This window comes from Ornithorhynchus anatinus, chromosome 1 (assembly GCF_004115215.2).
Source record: "Ornithorhynchus anatinus isolate Pmale09 chromosome 1, mOrnAna1.pri.v4, whole genome shotgun sequence".
Classification (NCBI taxonomy): domain Eukaryota; kingdom Metazoa; phylum Chordata; class Mammalia; order Monotremata; family Ornithorhynchidae; genus Ornithorhynchus; species Ornithorhynchus anatinus.
Genome location: NC_041728.1, coordinates 34,906,863 through 34,919,897, shown reverse-complemented (window position 1 = coordinate 34,919,897; position 13,035 = coordinate 34,906,863). Strand labels below are relative to the sequence as shown.

The window sequence follows — 13,035 nt, the reverse complement described above, 5'->3', positions numbered from 1 at the left end:
CCCTTAATTGAATCAGACCCAAACTTCCTGCGGAATAAATAGAATGACAGTGATGCTAAAAATGTAGACGCGTCATAGATTCCACCGTGTGTATGTGGAACATAGGAGCCAAAAACAGATTCCACCAAAAGAATGTATTCATAGAACATAGGGGCAGAAACACTTGAGTCCACGTCGTGATAAGCAGAAACTGCAGCCCGAAGATTAGGCTTTTAAGGTATGTACGTTTAAGTTGACCCATGCGATTCTAAAAAGATTTTCAACTTTGGAAAAACCGATCGCTGTCTTCTCTGTTGGGTTGTACCCCCTTAAGTGCTACGCACGGCGTTCTGCAAGGAATAAGTGCTCAATAGGTCGGGAAGCCGCTCAGCCTAGTGGAAAGAGCACAGAGGATCTGGGTTCTTATCCCTGCTCTGCGCCTTGTCTGCTGGGTGACCTTGGGCAAGTTATTTCACCGTGCCTCAGTCTCCTCATCTGTAAAATGGGGGTAATGACTGTGCGCCCCATGTGGGACAGGGACTGTGCCCAACCTGATTAGCTTGGTTTCTCCCCAGCACTTAGAACAGAGTCCGGCCCATAGAAAGCACTTAATAAATGTCGTTAAAAAAAATTACCACTGATCGATCGATTGACTGATAATCTTTGAAGGGTAAAAAGGACAGGGATGGAGACTAAAGCTTTTCTTCTATCATTTTTTCAGCCAACCGCCAAAACTCTATGGGAAGGAGGAAGGGAGGAGGGGAATTAGCATATGATACTCTTCGCTTCTCTGACCCGTCCAGTGGTTTGGAAAGGTTCATTACCAAATTCTCATTCCCGTTATCTGGATGGGCATTGCAGTCTGATGACAGTGCCGTTGATCATCAACTTCTGTCTCTGTTTCAACCTGATGGCAAATCTCTGGGATAATATACCTGCAAAGCAATTCGATTTTCATTTTAAGAGCAGATTCCCCCCTTTTCCTCCCCCCCACCGCCCCCCCCTCCCCCCACAGAGGAGAACATCTGTTTGAATCTGAATGCGACACGGAGGAAAATATTTCAGATGAATCTATTGGTGAGGAACCTTGAGCTCGGTTAGCGGTTTTAGAGATTTGAATTCCCTTATCAGCCAGGACAGCTCTTTTCTCCCCTCCCCAATCCATCACTCCATCTCCAGAATGTTTTATTCTTAAATTATCTATTTTAATGTCTTTTATTTTCTCTATCCCATCTCACCCCATGCCCACCACCCCCAATTTCCCTCCCTGCCAATCAGGACCAGGTTTACAAATTTCCCTACCAACATAGTCATCAAGTGTCTTTCCTTGTCGTCCGTGAGACCTTGGACCTCACATCTCTGAGCCTCGGTTTTCTCATCTGTAAAATGGGGATTCATTAATTTGGTTAACTTGTGTCTACCCCAGCACTCCGTTTAGTGTCTGGCACAGAATATGGACTAAAGAAATACCACCATTATAACTATTATTCTCTTCCTACCTCTTCCATTCTCTCTTTTCCCTCCTCCCTTCATTTACACTTTTTCTTTCTCAGTCTCTCCCAGCTCCTCAGTTCGATCTCAAAGTGAAGAGTTTGTGCACCTGGCCCTGATTGCATTGAATGGAGGCACTCATCAAAACCCAAAAGATTATCCCTAAAGATGAACTGAAGCCAAGAGAAATTTAAACTGAAGCAGAATGCACAGGTATGGAAGAACCAAGTTCAAATTTAAACTCCAAATGGTAGGTTTTCCTAAAGATGCAGTTCCTTTTTTTTTTTTTAATGGTATTTGTTACACATGTACTATGTTTCAGGCACTATTCTAAGCACTGAGGTAAATACGAGCTAATCAGGTCAGATACAGTTCCTGTCCCATATGGTCTCACAGTCAAAGTCAATCAATCATATTTATTGAGTGCTTACTGTGTGCAGAGCACTATACTAAGCGCTTGGGAGAGTACAATAAGATAATTGATAGAATGTTCCCTGCCCACAATGAGCTTACGGTCTAGAGGCGGGGAGACAGATATTAATATAAATAAATAAATTTTGGTTATGGATATAGGAACCATGAAGCTGAGGCAGGGATAAATAAAGGGGTGCAAATCCAAGTTGGAGGGAGAACAGATATTGAATCCCTGTTTTACAGTTGAGGAAATTGAGGCACAGAGAAGTGAAATGACTTGCCCAAGGTCACCCAGGAGGCAAGGGGCGGAGCCAGGATGAGAACCAGGTCCTCTGCCTCCCAGGCCCATGCTCTTTCCATTAGACCATGCTACTTCCACAGGTTCTAATTAATACCTCCTTTCTCTAATTCTATTGCTGAGACAAGAACAGTCTTGGCAACTTCCATTCACTTCTCCTCTTTTCCTTGATGGATTGATTGATCGACCAGTTTATCACAGGAAATGGCTGCGGGCAATGAGGTAGAGACTCAAAATGTCAAATGGAGACTAATGTAGTGAAAAAGCCATGAAATCTTTTTAACTCTTCATTTCTATTTCCGAAGTGGTCCAAATTAAAATGAACGATCCCATGGGCTACCCTAGAATAGATGAAGAGTTTTAAAACGATGAATCCCTCCTCTCCATTCCATCAACTTTTACTATTTGTCTGAAGAAACCTGTGATTTTACCACACTTATTAAATCCCAATTTTTACGGACACCATCACTTCATTTAAGTACTTCTTATACAGCTCTGCCAAGCTGAACACAGATATGCTGACGTTAGCTCTCCTACTGAGAAGCATCCATCATAGATCTCGAACATGTTCTCAAAATGGGTTCCTATGTAATTGTTCTTCTTTCGCTACAATACGTTTTGACTCCGGACAGTGTCCCTTTGTTAAGTCAGATATTCTGAACCTATTGGTTGGAGGAAGAATTTCACCAGGTCCTTTAAAGCATCCAGGAAACATGGAATAAGTCGTTTATGACATCCCGGAATGCCTCGGATCCACGGGGCAATAAACGCTCCCATAAAATCCATGTAGACAGCAGAAATATGAAGAGATTTTCTAGAGTAGATACCACGTGAGTATTGAATTTAAAATTATACTACTCATACAGAGATCTAATTTTTATCCCGTAACCCTATGGGTGGAAAAACAGGGCCTTAGAGAGATGTAAATATGAGAGAAAGTTTCCAAGGAGACAAACGATTGACTCTTTTCATTCCTTTTTTCTGACTCTAATCTTTCCCACAGTCCTGGGGGTTTTGAAAAAGCCTCCGATTGATCACCCACCGAGCCATCTCCTTCATTTCAGCAATGGCCTTTCAAACCCCACCTTACTCCCCTCAGGATGTCCTCGCTCCTTGCTTTCCAAAAACATTTCTTTCTTTCCGGCAATTGTCCTTTGCCTCTCGGCTCTTCCAGGTAAGAAAAGACAGGGGAAGAAGGAACCTCCTGCTCTTTCAATTCCTCCATCAGGTCTGTCGATAAATTCCATCCATTTTGTCTCCGTAACAGTTCTCGGCTTTCCCCCCGGTTTCCTCTCCATCAAAATGGCCACCACCCTGGTTCTGGCCTCCTCACGGGATAGCTGCCTTCAGACTCGCCCCTCTCCAGTCCACGTTTCACCCTGTCTTCCCCATTAGAGTGTAAGTTCCTTGTGGACAGGAAACGTTTCACTTCCTCATCCTGTACTTCCCGGGTACCTAGTCCAAGGCACCGCACCAAGAGGACATTTGATAAATACTATTATTATATCTACTAATAATAATTCTGGTATTTAAGCACTTACTGTATGCCAGACACTGTACTAAGAGCTGAGGTGGATACGAGTCATCGGGTTGGACACAGAACTTGTCCCATTTAGGGCTCACCATCTTAATCTCCATTTTATAGATGAGGAAACTGAGGCAAAGAAAAGTGAAGTGACTTGCCTGAGATCACACAGCAGACAAGTGGTAGAAACGGGATTAGAACCCACAACTTTTTGATGCCCAGTCTCATCCTCTGTCCACTAGGCCTGCTGCTTCTATTACTCCTCCTCTTCCTCCTATCACACCTCTCCTTCTTCCTCCTCCGTCTAACCTCTCCCCAAACTTTGTGCCAACGCCCTCCACCCCCGTCCTCCTGTCTCAGAACCACCCCTCGCTCCCTTACCCCCATGCCGGCCCCCATCAACTCTCTCCCATCCAACCCCTCCCCTCGCGCCATCCCCCTCCCCACAGCCTCAGCCAAATGCGGCCTGTGGAAAGCCCCACTCCATCACAAGGAAGCTTCCCTTCATCCTTGACTTGTTCCTGAACCAGTCACTCCTCCTCCTCGCCATCAGTGAAGCCTGGCTCCCCCAAGATGACAGGGTCTCCTCTGCTGCTCTCTCCAGAGGAGGCCTCATCTTCTCCCACTTCCCCAGACTCACTGGGAAAGGAGGACATGTCAGCTTCCTTCTAGCGCCCCAGTGCCGCTTTCTCACCATTCCAGCTCCCCCATTAGTTTCTTTCCTTTCCTTTGAAGCCCATATCATCTGCCTCTACCACCCTCTCCAGATTCCTGTCACGGTCGTCTACCGTCCCCCAGGTCCAACCTCCAACTTTTTGAACCATTTTGATCCCTTTCTCACATTCCTTCTCTCTTTTTCCATCCCTACACTGATCTTTGGGGACCTGAACATCCATACACATGTTCCCGATGACCCTTCCACTGCCTGCTTTCTATTGTTCTTCAACTCCGCTGACCTCCTCCCCCACCCCCACCTCACCCACTCACCAAACCGGACACACATTTGATCTCATCATCTCTAGCCACTGCACATCTCTACCCTCATCAACTCTGGAATCCCTCTATCTGAGCACAATCTCAACTGCCTTCTCTCTCACACACCTCCTCCTCACAAATCTATGCTTTTCCCCCACAGAGACCTTCGCTCTTTTGACCCCACCTAATTTTCTCAACTCTTCGTTTCCCAATTTAATTCATTCAGTCGTATTTATTGAGCGCTTACCATGTGCAGAGCACTGTATTACGTGCTTGGAAAAGTACAATACAACAGTAGTCACATTCCCCGCCCACAATGAGCTCACAGACTAGAGTGGGGGAGACAGACATGGATACAAATAAATAAAATTACAGCTATGTACATAGGTGCTGTGGGGCTAGGAGCGGGGAAGAGCAAAGGGAACATGTCAAGGCAACGCAGAAGGGCTTGGGAGATGAGGAAAAGTGGGGCTTAGTCTGGGAAGACCTCTTGGATGAGATGTGCCTTCAATAAGGCTTTGAAGGGGGGAAGAGTAATTGTTTGTCGGGTTGGAGAAGGGGGGGCGTTCCAGGCCAGAGGCAGGACGTGGGCAAGGGGTCGGCGGCATGACAGGTGAGATGGAGGCTCAGTGAGAAGGTTAGCGGCAGAGGAGCGGAGTGTGTGGACTGGGCTGTAGTAGGAGAGAAGCAAGGTGAGGTAGGAGGGGGAAAGGTGACGGACTGCATTAAAGCCAGTGAAGAGGAGTTTTTGTTTGATTTGGAGTTGGATGGGCAACCATGGAGTTTTTTGAGGAGCGGGGTGATGTGTCCAGAACGTTTCTGTAGAAAAATGATCCGGGCAGCAGAGTGAGACTGTGAGCTCGTTGTGGGCGGGGATTGTCACTATTTATTGTTGTATTGTACTTTTCCAAGCGCTTCGTAGAGTGCTATGTTCACAGTAGGTGCTTAATAAATGTGATTGAATGAATGAACGAATGAAAGGACTGGAGTGGGGAAAGACAGGAGGCTGGGAGGTCAGCAAGGAGAACGATGCAGTAACCTAGGCGGGATAGGATGAGTGACTGGATTAACGTGGTAGAAGTATGGATGGAAAGGAGAGGGGAGATTTTAGCGATATTGCGATGGATTGAATATGTGGGTTGAATGAGAGAGAGAGGAATCCCCTTGCCCCATCCTATCTCACCTGGCTACTCGCCTACAAAAACCCAGCCTGCACATTTTGCTCTTCTAATGCTAACCTTTATCTCATCTATCTCGCTGCTGACCTCTTGTCCAAATCCTGCCTCTGGCCTGGAATGCCCTCCCTCTTCATATCCGTCAGACGGTGACTCTCCCCCCGAGTTCAGAGCCTTACCGAAGGCCCATCTCCTCCAAGAGGCCTTCCCTGACTAAGCCCTCCTGTCCTCTTCTCCCACTTCCTTCTGCCTCACCTTGACTCGCTTCCTTTATTCGTCCCCTCCCAGGCCCACAGCGCGCGTGTCCCTATCTGTCATTTATTCATTTGTATTGATGTCTATCTCCCCTTCTCTAGACTGTAAGCTCATTGTGGACAGGGACCCTCCCAAACCCGGTCCTCTCCCAGACTTTCCTATCACCGTGGATGGCATGACCATCCTTCCCGTCTCTCAGGCCCGCAATCTCTGTGTCATCCTTGACTCGTCTCTCTCATTCACCCCACACGTCCTATCCGTTACCGAGACCTGCCGGTTTCACCTTTACAATATCGCCAAGATCCGCCCTTTCCTCTCCACCCAGACGGCTACCTTACTGCTACGGGCTCTCGTTATAGCCCGGCTAGACTACTGTGTCGGCCTTCTCTCTGATCTCCCTTCCTCCTCTCTCGCCCCGCTCCGGTCTATTCTTCACTTCGCTGCCCGGCTCATCTTCCTGCAGAAACGATCTGGGCATGTCACTCCCCTTCTTAAACAACTCCAGTGGTTGCCTATCGACCTCCGCTCCAAACAAAAACTCCTCACTCTAGGCTTCAAGGCTCTCCATCACCTTGCCCCTTCCTACCTCTCCTCCCTTCTCTCTTTCTACTGCCCACCCTGCACGCTCCGCTCCTCCGCCGCCCACCTCCTCACCGTCCCTCGGTCTCGCCTATCCCGCCGTCGACCCCCGGGCCACGTCCTCCCGCGGTCCCGGAACACCCTCCCTCCTCACCTCTGCCAAACTGATTCTCTTCCCCTCTTCAAAACCCTACTTAAAACTCACCTCCTCCAAGAGGCCTTCCCAGACTGAGCTCCCCTTCTCTCTCTACTCCCTCTACCGCCCCCCCTTTCACCTCTCTGCAGCTTAACCCTCTTTTCCCCCCATTTCCCTCTGCTCCTCCCCCTCTCCCTTCCCATCCCCTCAGCACTGTATTCGTCTGCTCAACTGTATATATTTTCATTACCCTATTTATTTTGTTAATGAAATGTACATCGCCTCGATTCTATTTAGTTGCCATTGTTTTTACGAGATGTTCTTCCCCTCGACTCTATTTATTGCCATTGTTCTCGTCTGTCCGTCTCCCCCGATTAGATCGTAAGCCCGTCAAACGGCAGGGACTGTCTCTATCTGTTGCTGACTTGTTCATTCCAAGCGCTTAGTACAGTGCTCTGCAGATAGTAATCGCTCAATAAATACTATTGAATGAATATTTTATCATTGCATTGTACTCTCCCAAGTGCTTAGTACAGTGTTCTGCACATGGTAAGTCCTCCACACTTATGACTGACTGACTTCTAATATCACTGATGCTACAGATACCAAACTTCCCTGTTGCCTCAATCATTTGCCTCGAACAGCAGAAATGCTGTTCTGCATATCGCATCAAAATCCTCGAGTCCCTTTCCTCTCTGCCCAAGCAAAAACTTCTTCTAATCATTTGCTTCCAGGGTCTCCATCAGCTCTCTTCCTCTTACTCATCCACTCTCTTCTCCCACTAGACCCCAGCTTGCACCTGTCATTCCTCTCAAGCGAACTCAATCACTGCCTCCTCCTTATTTCTCTTGTTTCCGATCCCTTTCCTGGCCTCTTCCTCCTGCCTGGAACTTTCTCCTTTTCAAATCCTTTTTCAAATCCACTTGATCTTTGCTGCCTCAGTTTTAAGTCCTTCTGAAATCACATCTCCTCCAAGAGGCTTTCCCCGATTAATTTTTCTTCTCCCGAGGTCATATCTTCCCATTTACTACCTTAGTCCTTCTGTGTCAATCACCCAAAGCACTTCTGTACATATGGACTTACTTAGACACTTCCTCATTTTTTTATGGTATTTGTTAAGCGCTTTCTATGTGACAGACACTGTACTAAGCGCTGGGGTAGATCCAAGCTAATCCAGTTGGATGCAGTCCGGGTCCCACATGGGGCTCACCGTCATAATCCCCATTTTACAGATGAGGGAACTGAGGCCCAGAGAAGTCAACTGACTTGCCCAAGGTCACACAGCGGACAGGTGGCAGAGCCAGGATCAGAACCCAGTTCCAATCTTACCCGTACTGGTCTCAAAGCCGAGATTAAAACTCGGAGCTGACAGTTTAGAGCATTAATCTGGTGAATGAGCATTACTGAGACCAATTCTGACAATCTCAACCCCAGAGGGAGAATTGAAAACAAAAAAAAGCAGCCAAACGTAGCGTTTGATTACTTACTTGAGACATCACCTCTGCGCTCTAAGGGCAAGAATTTCTCTCATGACTAAGATACATTTCATTTTCCTGCATTGCTTAAGGAAACAGATGTCAAAATGCTCCTATCCTTAAAGCACATTTGCCTGTGGAATTAGACTGTAGACCCCTAGTACAGTGCTTTGCACATGGTAAGCGCTTGATAAATCCGATTGACTGACTGACTGACTGACTTACTGTTGTTGAAAAATGGTTGAACATGTGAAGGCAGGGAATGTGTCTGTTTATTGTTGTATTGTACTCTTCCAAGTGCTTAGTACAGTGCTCTGCACACAGTAAGCGCTCAATAAATACGATCGAATGAATAACTCAAATTCACTTAGATGGTAAATCTCTTCGTTGCTTAGTGGAAAGAGCGTGGGCTTGGGAGTCAGAGGACGTGGGTTCTAATCTTGCCTGCTGTGTGACCTTGGGCAAGCCACTTACCTTCTCTGTGCCTCATTTACCTCATCCGTAAAATGGGGATTAAGACTGATTACCTTATATCTACCCCTGTGCTTAGAACAGTGCTTGGCACATAGTAAGCGCTTACCAAATACCATCATTATTATGGTGGGCAGGGAATGAATTTATTGAGCCCTCTGTGAATCGATGCCTTATCGTGGCAGGAGAGTTTGGGTCGGCTGATAAGGCTTAGAGCTGGGCCACATAGGGCTACCCGTGATGGAAAGGACTAAGCCGAAGAGTCAAAGTCGATTATCCTTGCTGGACGGCAGTGGCCCGGCAAAGAGTCAGAGGCGGAGGACCGAGAGACCAAAACGTGGAACAAAGACAATGGCGGAGGCTCAAGTTTTTACTGCGTGGTAAACCACTTCCGTATATTTACCGAGAAAACTCCGTGGATACACATACGCCCTTATGACAGAAGATGGGGTGTTTTGAAGACAGTGTGTCCGTGGCGTCGCTTTGGGTCCGAAACGACTCGAAGACATTTGGAGAAGGTTTATTGAGCGCACAGTAACACGTCACACAGTAACATAGAGTTAGTAGACAAGATATCTGCCTTCAAGAAATTTACAATCTAGTGGGGGAAACGGACACTAAAATAAACTCCAAGTCGGGAAAGCAAGGGAGTTAAAAGATATGTCCGTAAGCGGTACTTTGGAAGGAGCAGAGTGTTCAGTGGGGGTGCCTAGTGACACGGAAATGTCGGGTGGCAGTATGGGAGAAATAAGAGATATTGGAGTGCATCAGACCCTAGAGAAGTTTTAATTTATTTTCAGGAAAAATGTCCCCCACCTTAAAAAAGCAATCTTATTTTTGGTGAAAGCAAGCTTCTTACCTCTGGCAGGAAGAAGGAAAAACTTGAATAAGAGCTCTAAGCATTTTTTTCTGTTTCCTTCACAGCTCGTGTCTGTTAAACTCTTCTCCTTTGTTCTCTGTCACTTGTCTCCCTTAACATTTACTATTCAGTCACTTAATCGGTGTCACATTTTTCTATTCGCAGCTTGATAGAGCCTTTCACCCTTTCTATGTCAGCATTTTTGGTTTTTTTCACCCTTGGGTTATTTCAGTGTTTTCCTAGTTTGTCAGTCACCCATTTGGTACCTATCTCTTTCATTTGCCATTCATCTTGTTTTGAAATATCACTGGTTTAATGATGCTTTTATTCCCCTTCACTCCACCCAGCGTTTATTTTCGTGATGTTCCCACACATCTTTTTTTCTTTTTTTAAATTTCCTTTGGCAGTCTGTTGTTTTTTTCCCTCTCCCACTTAGGCTGGTGGACTTTCACGCCTACACTTCCCAATCAATCAATTAATCAATCAATCAATCAGTGGTATTTGCTGAGTGCTCACTGTATGCAGGACTTTGAGAGTACCAAACATCAGAGTTGGTAGACACGTTCCCTATATTCACTTTCCGCTCTTTTTTGTAGTTCTCCAGCAGGAAGCATCATGGCCTAGTGAATTGAGCCCGGGCCTGGGAGGCAGCAGGACCTGGGTTCTAATCCTGGCTCCACCACCTATCTACTGTGACCTTGAGCAAGTCACTTCACTTCTCTGGGCCTCAATTCCCTCAACTGTAAAATGGGGATTCAGTCCCTGTTCTCTCTCTTACTTACAATGTGGACCCCATGTGGGACCTGATACTCTTGTATCTACCCCAGTGCTTGGCACAAAGGCGCACTTAACATACCACCATCATTATTAATCTGCCAAGCTGGCATGGTAATCTACTTTTTCCAAATCCAGTTTCTTCTGCAGCCCCAGGGAACACCAGAGGTCATCTTAGAACCAAAATAGCCTCCTGAACCCAGGCCTGGGAGTCAGAAGGACCTGAATTCTAATCCCAGAGTTGCCACTTGTCTGTTGCGTGACCTTGGGTGAGTAACTTCACTTCACTGGGCCTCAGTTCCCTTGTCGGTAAAATGATAATAATAATAATGTTGGTATTTGTTAAGTGCTTACTATGTGCCGAGCACTGTTCTAAGCGCTGGGGTAGACATAGGGGAATCAGGTTGTCCCACGTGGGGCTCACAGTCTTGATCCCCATTTTACAGATGAGGGAACTGAGGCACAGAGAAGTTAAGTGACTTGCCCACAGTCACACAGCCGACAAGTGGCAGACCTGGGATTTGAACTCATGAGCCCTGACTCCAAAGCCCATGCTCTTTCTACTGAGCCACAAATGGGGGTTAAAACCGTGAGTCCCCTGCGGGACAGGGACTGTGTCCAGCCAGATTTGCTTGCATCCAACCCAGCACTTAGTGTAGTGCTTGGCACATAGTAAGCACTTAAATACCATTATTATTATTATTATTGTTATTATTATTGTCTGCAGTCATCTGCCAGATCACAGAATGCTTCAATTTCTGAAAGCTTAGACTCTTTCCTTCCCAGGGCTCTCTTGCTCTTGTTTTCAACTGGCCTAGTGGCCCCTCCCGGGTTCTGGGAGTCAGAGGACCTGGGTTCTAATCCCGCCCCTGCCATTTGTCTGCTGTGTGACCTTGGGCAAGTCACTTCACTTCTCTGGGCCTCAGTTCCTCATCTGTAAAATGGGGATTAAGACCATGAACCCCAGGTGGGGCAGATATTGTGTCCAACCTGATTAGCTCGGATCTATTCCATCGCTTAGAACAGTGCCTGGCAGTTAGTAAATGCTTAACACATAACATGAAAAACATAAAATTCTTCACTCCCTTACTGCAGCAATCTGTTTCTTTGGGAACTTGAGTGAGAAGGAATCTGCTTTTTTTGCGAGTCAGAGGGGGAGCTGTGTTGGTTGTGATGCAGTTGGACAAAATCATCTCTGGTCAACTCTGTTCTATTGGACTCTCTCAAATGCTTAGTACAGTGCTCTGCACACAGTAAGCACTCAGTAAATACCGCCTATTGATTGATTGACTGTAAGCTCGTTATGGGCAGGGAACATTACTAACTCTGACATATTGTTCTCTTCCGAGCGCTTAATACAGTGCTCTGCACACAGTGCTCAATAAATATCAGTGATGGACAGATTGATCGACTGTAAGCTCGTTGTGGGCAGGGAAAGTGTCTACCAACTGTTGGTTTCTTGGTCAATCCAGAAGTCAGGGATGGAGCAAGACTGGAGCAGGGACCTGGGGGGCAGAAAGGAAGGTTTTTCTCAGAGGGATCCAAGGAGTCAAAGAACATGGCAAGAATAATAATAATAATAATAATAATAATAATAATGTTATTGTTATGTGTTTACTGTGTGTCAGGCACTGTGCTAAGTGATGGGGTGGATACAAGTAAATCGGATTGGACACAGGCCCTGTTCCACGTGGGGCTCACGGTCTCAATCCCCATTTTACAGATGAGGTAACTGAGGCCCAGAGGAGTGAAGTGACTTGCCTGAGGTCACACAAAAGACACCTGGCAGAGCCAGAATTAGAACCTATGACCGTCTGTCTCCCAGGCTCTATCTTCTAGAGAGCAATTTTTATGCCCAGGTCAGCATGCGGGAGCAAGCCTGGAGCGATGACCCTCAGTGGTGGAAAGGAGGGCGGCAGTTACGGTAATCATGGTATCCTTTAAGCGCTTATTATGTTCTGGACGCTCTTCTAAGCGCTGGGATAGATACAAGATAAATGGATTAGACACAGTCCCTGTCCCGCATGGGGCTCACAGTCTTAACCCCATTTTACAAATGAGTGAATTGAGGCAGAGAGAAGTGAAGTGACCTGCCCATGGTCACCCAGCAGACAAGTGGCAGAGCTGGGATTAGAACCCATGACCTTCTGACTTCCAGGCCCACGCTCTATCTATGAGGCCCTGCCTTTTCCCGAGCTCCTGCTTCGGCAGAACATGTGGAAGCAGCTTTTAACCCCCCCCTGGGGTTGGGGGGGGTGTCCCCTAGCTGAGGGAAGGCCCCAGGGTTTAAATCAATTTAGGAATGCTTCAACAAGAGGGCTACTTCCCAGAGAAACCTCATTAGCCACAATCACCCTAACAATGCCACCTAATTGGGCTGCTCAGAACTGCGCAGCAGCGATGGTCCTTAATTGGGTGGAGACTGTGGCCTACTTTAAAAGAGTCCAAATTAATGGGAAATGGGCCTGTTTCGAATGGGTTTCTGGCCTGGATCCTTTGGTCCCTCAGAAAATGCCCCTCTGAGTGAGGTCTGCACTCCATTAGTAGGAAAATCCTCCCTTTCCTCGCCATCTCAACTGGCGATCCAAGCCCTTATGCTACCCTGCCTTGACAACCGCATCTGCCTTCT

General features: G+C 46.8%; 1 long non-coding RNA gene across 1 annotated transcript in view; it reads right to left on the bottom strand.

The window, feature by feature from the left end:
- Positions 1 to 622: 622 nt before the first annotated feature.
- The window catches only part of LOC114817846, a 30,649-nt gene continuing 18,236 nt past the window's right edge, over positions 623 to 13,035 (bottom strand). The window contains exon 3 of the long non-coding RNA XR_005659946.1: positions 623 to 914. This is a non-coding gene — a long non-coding RNA (uncharacterized LOC114817846). The remainder of the gene's footprint in view (positions 915 to 13,035) is intronic.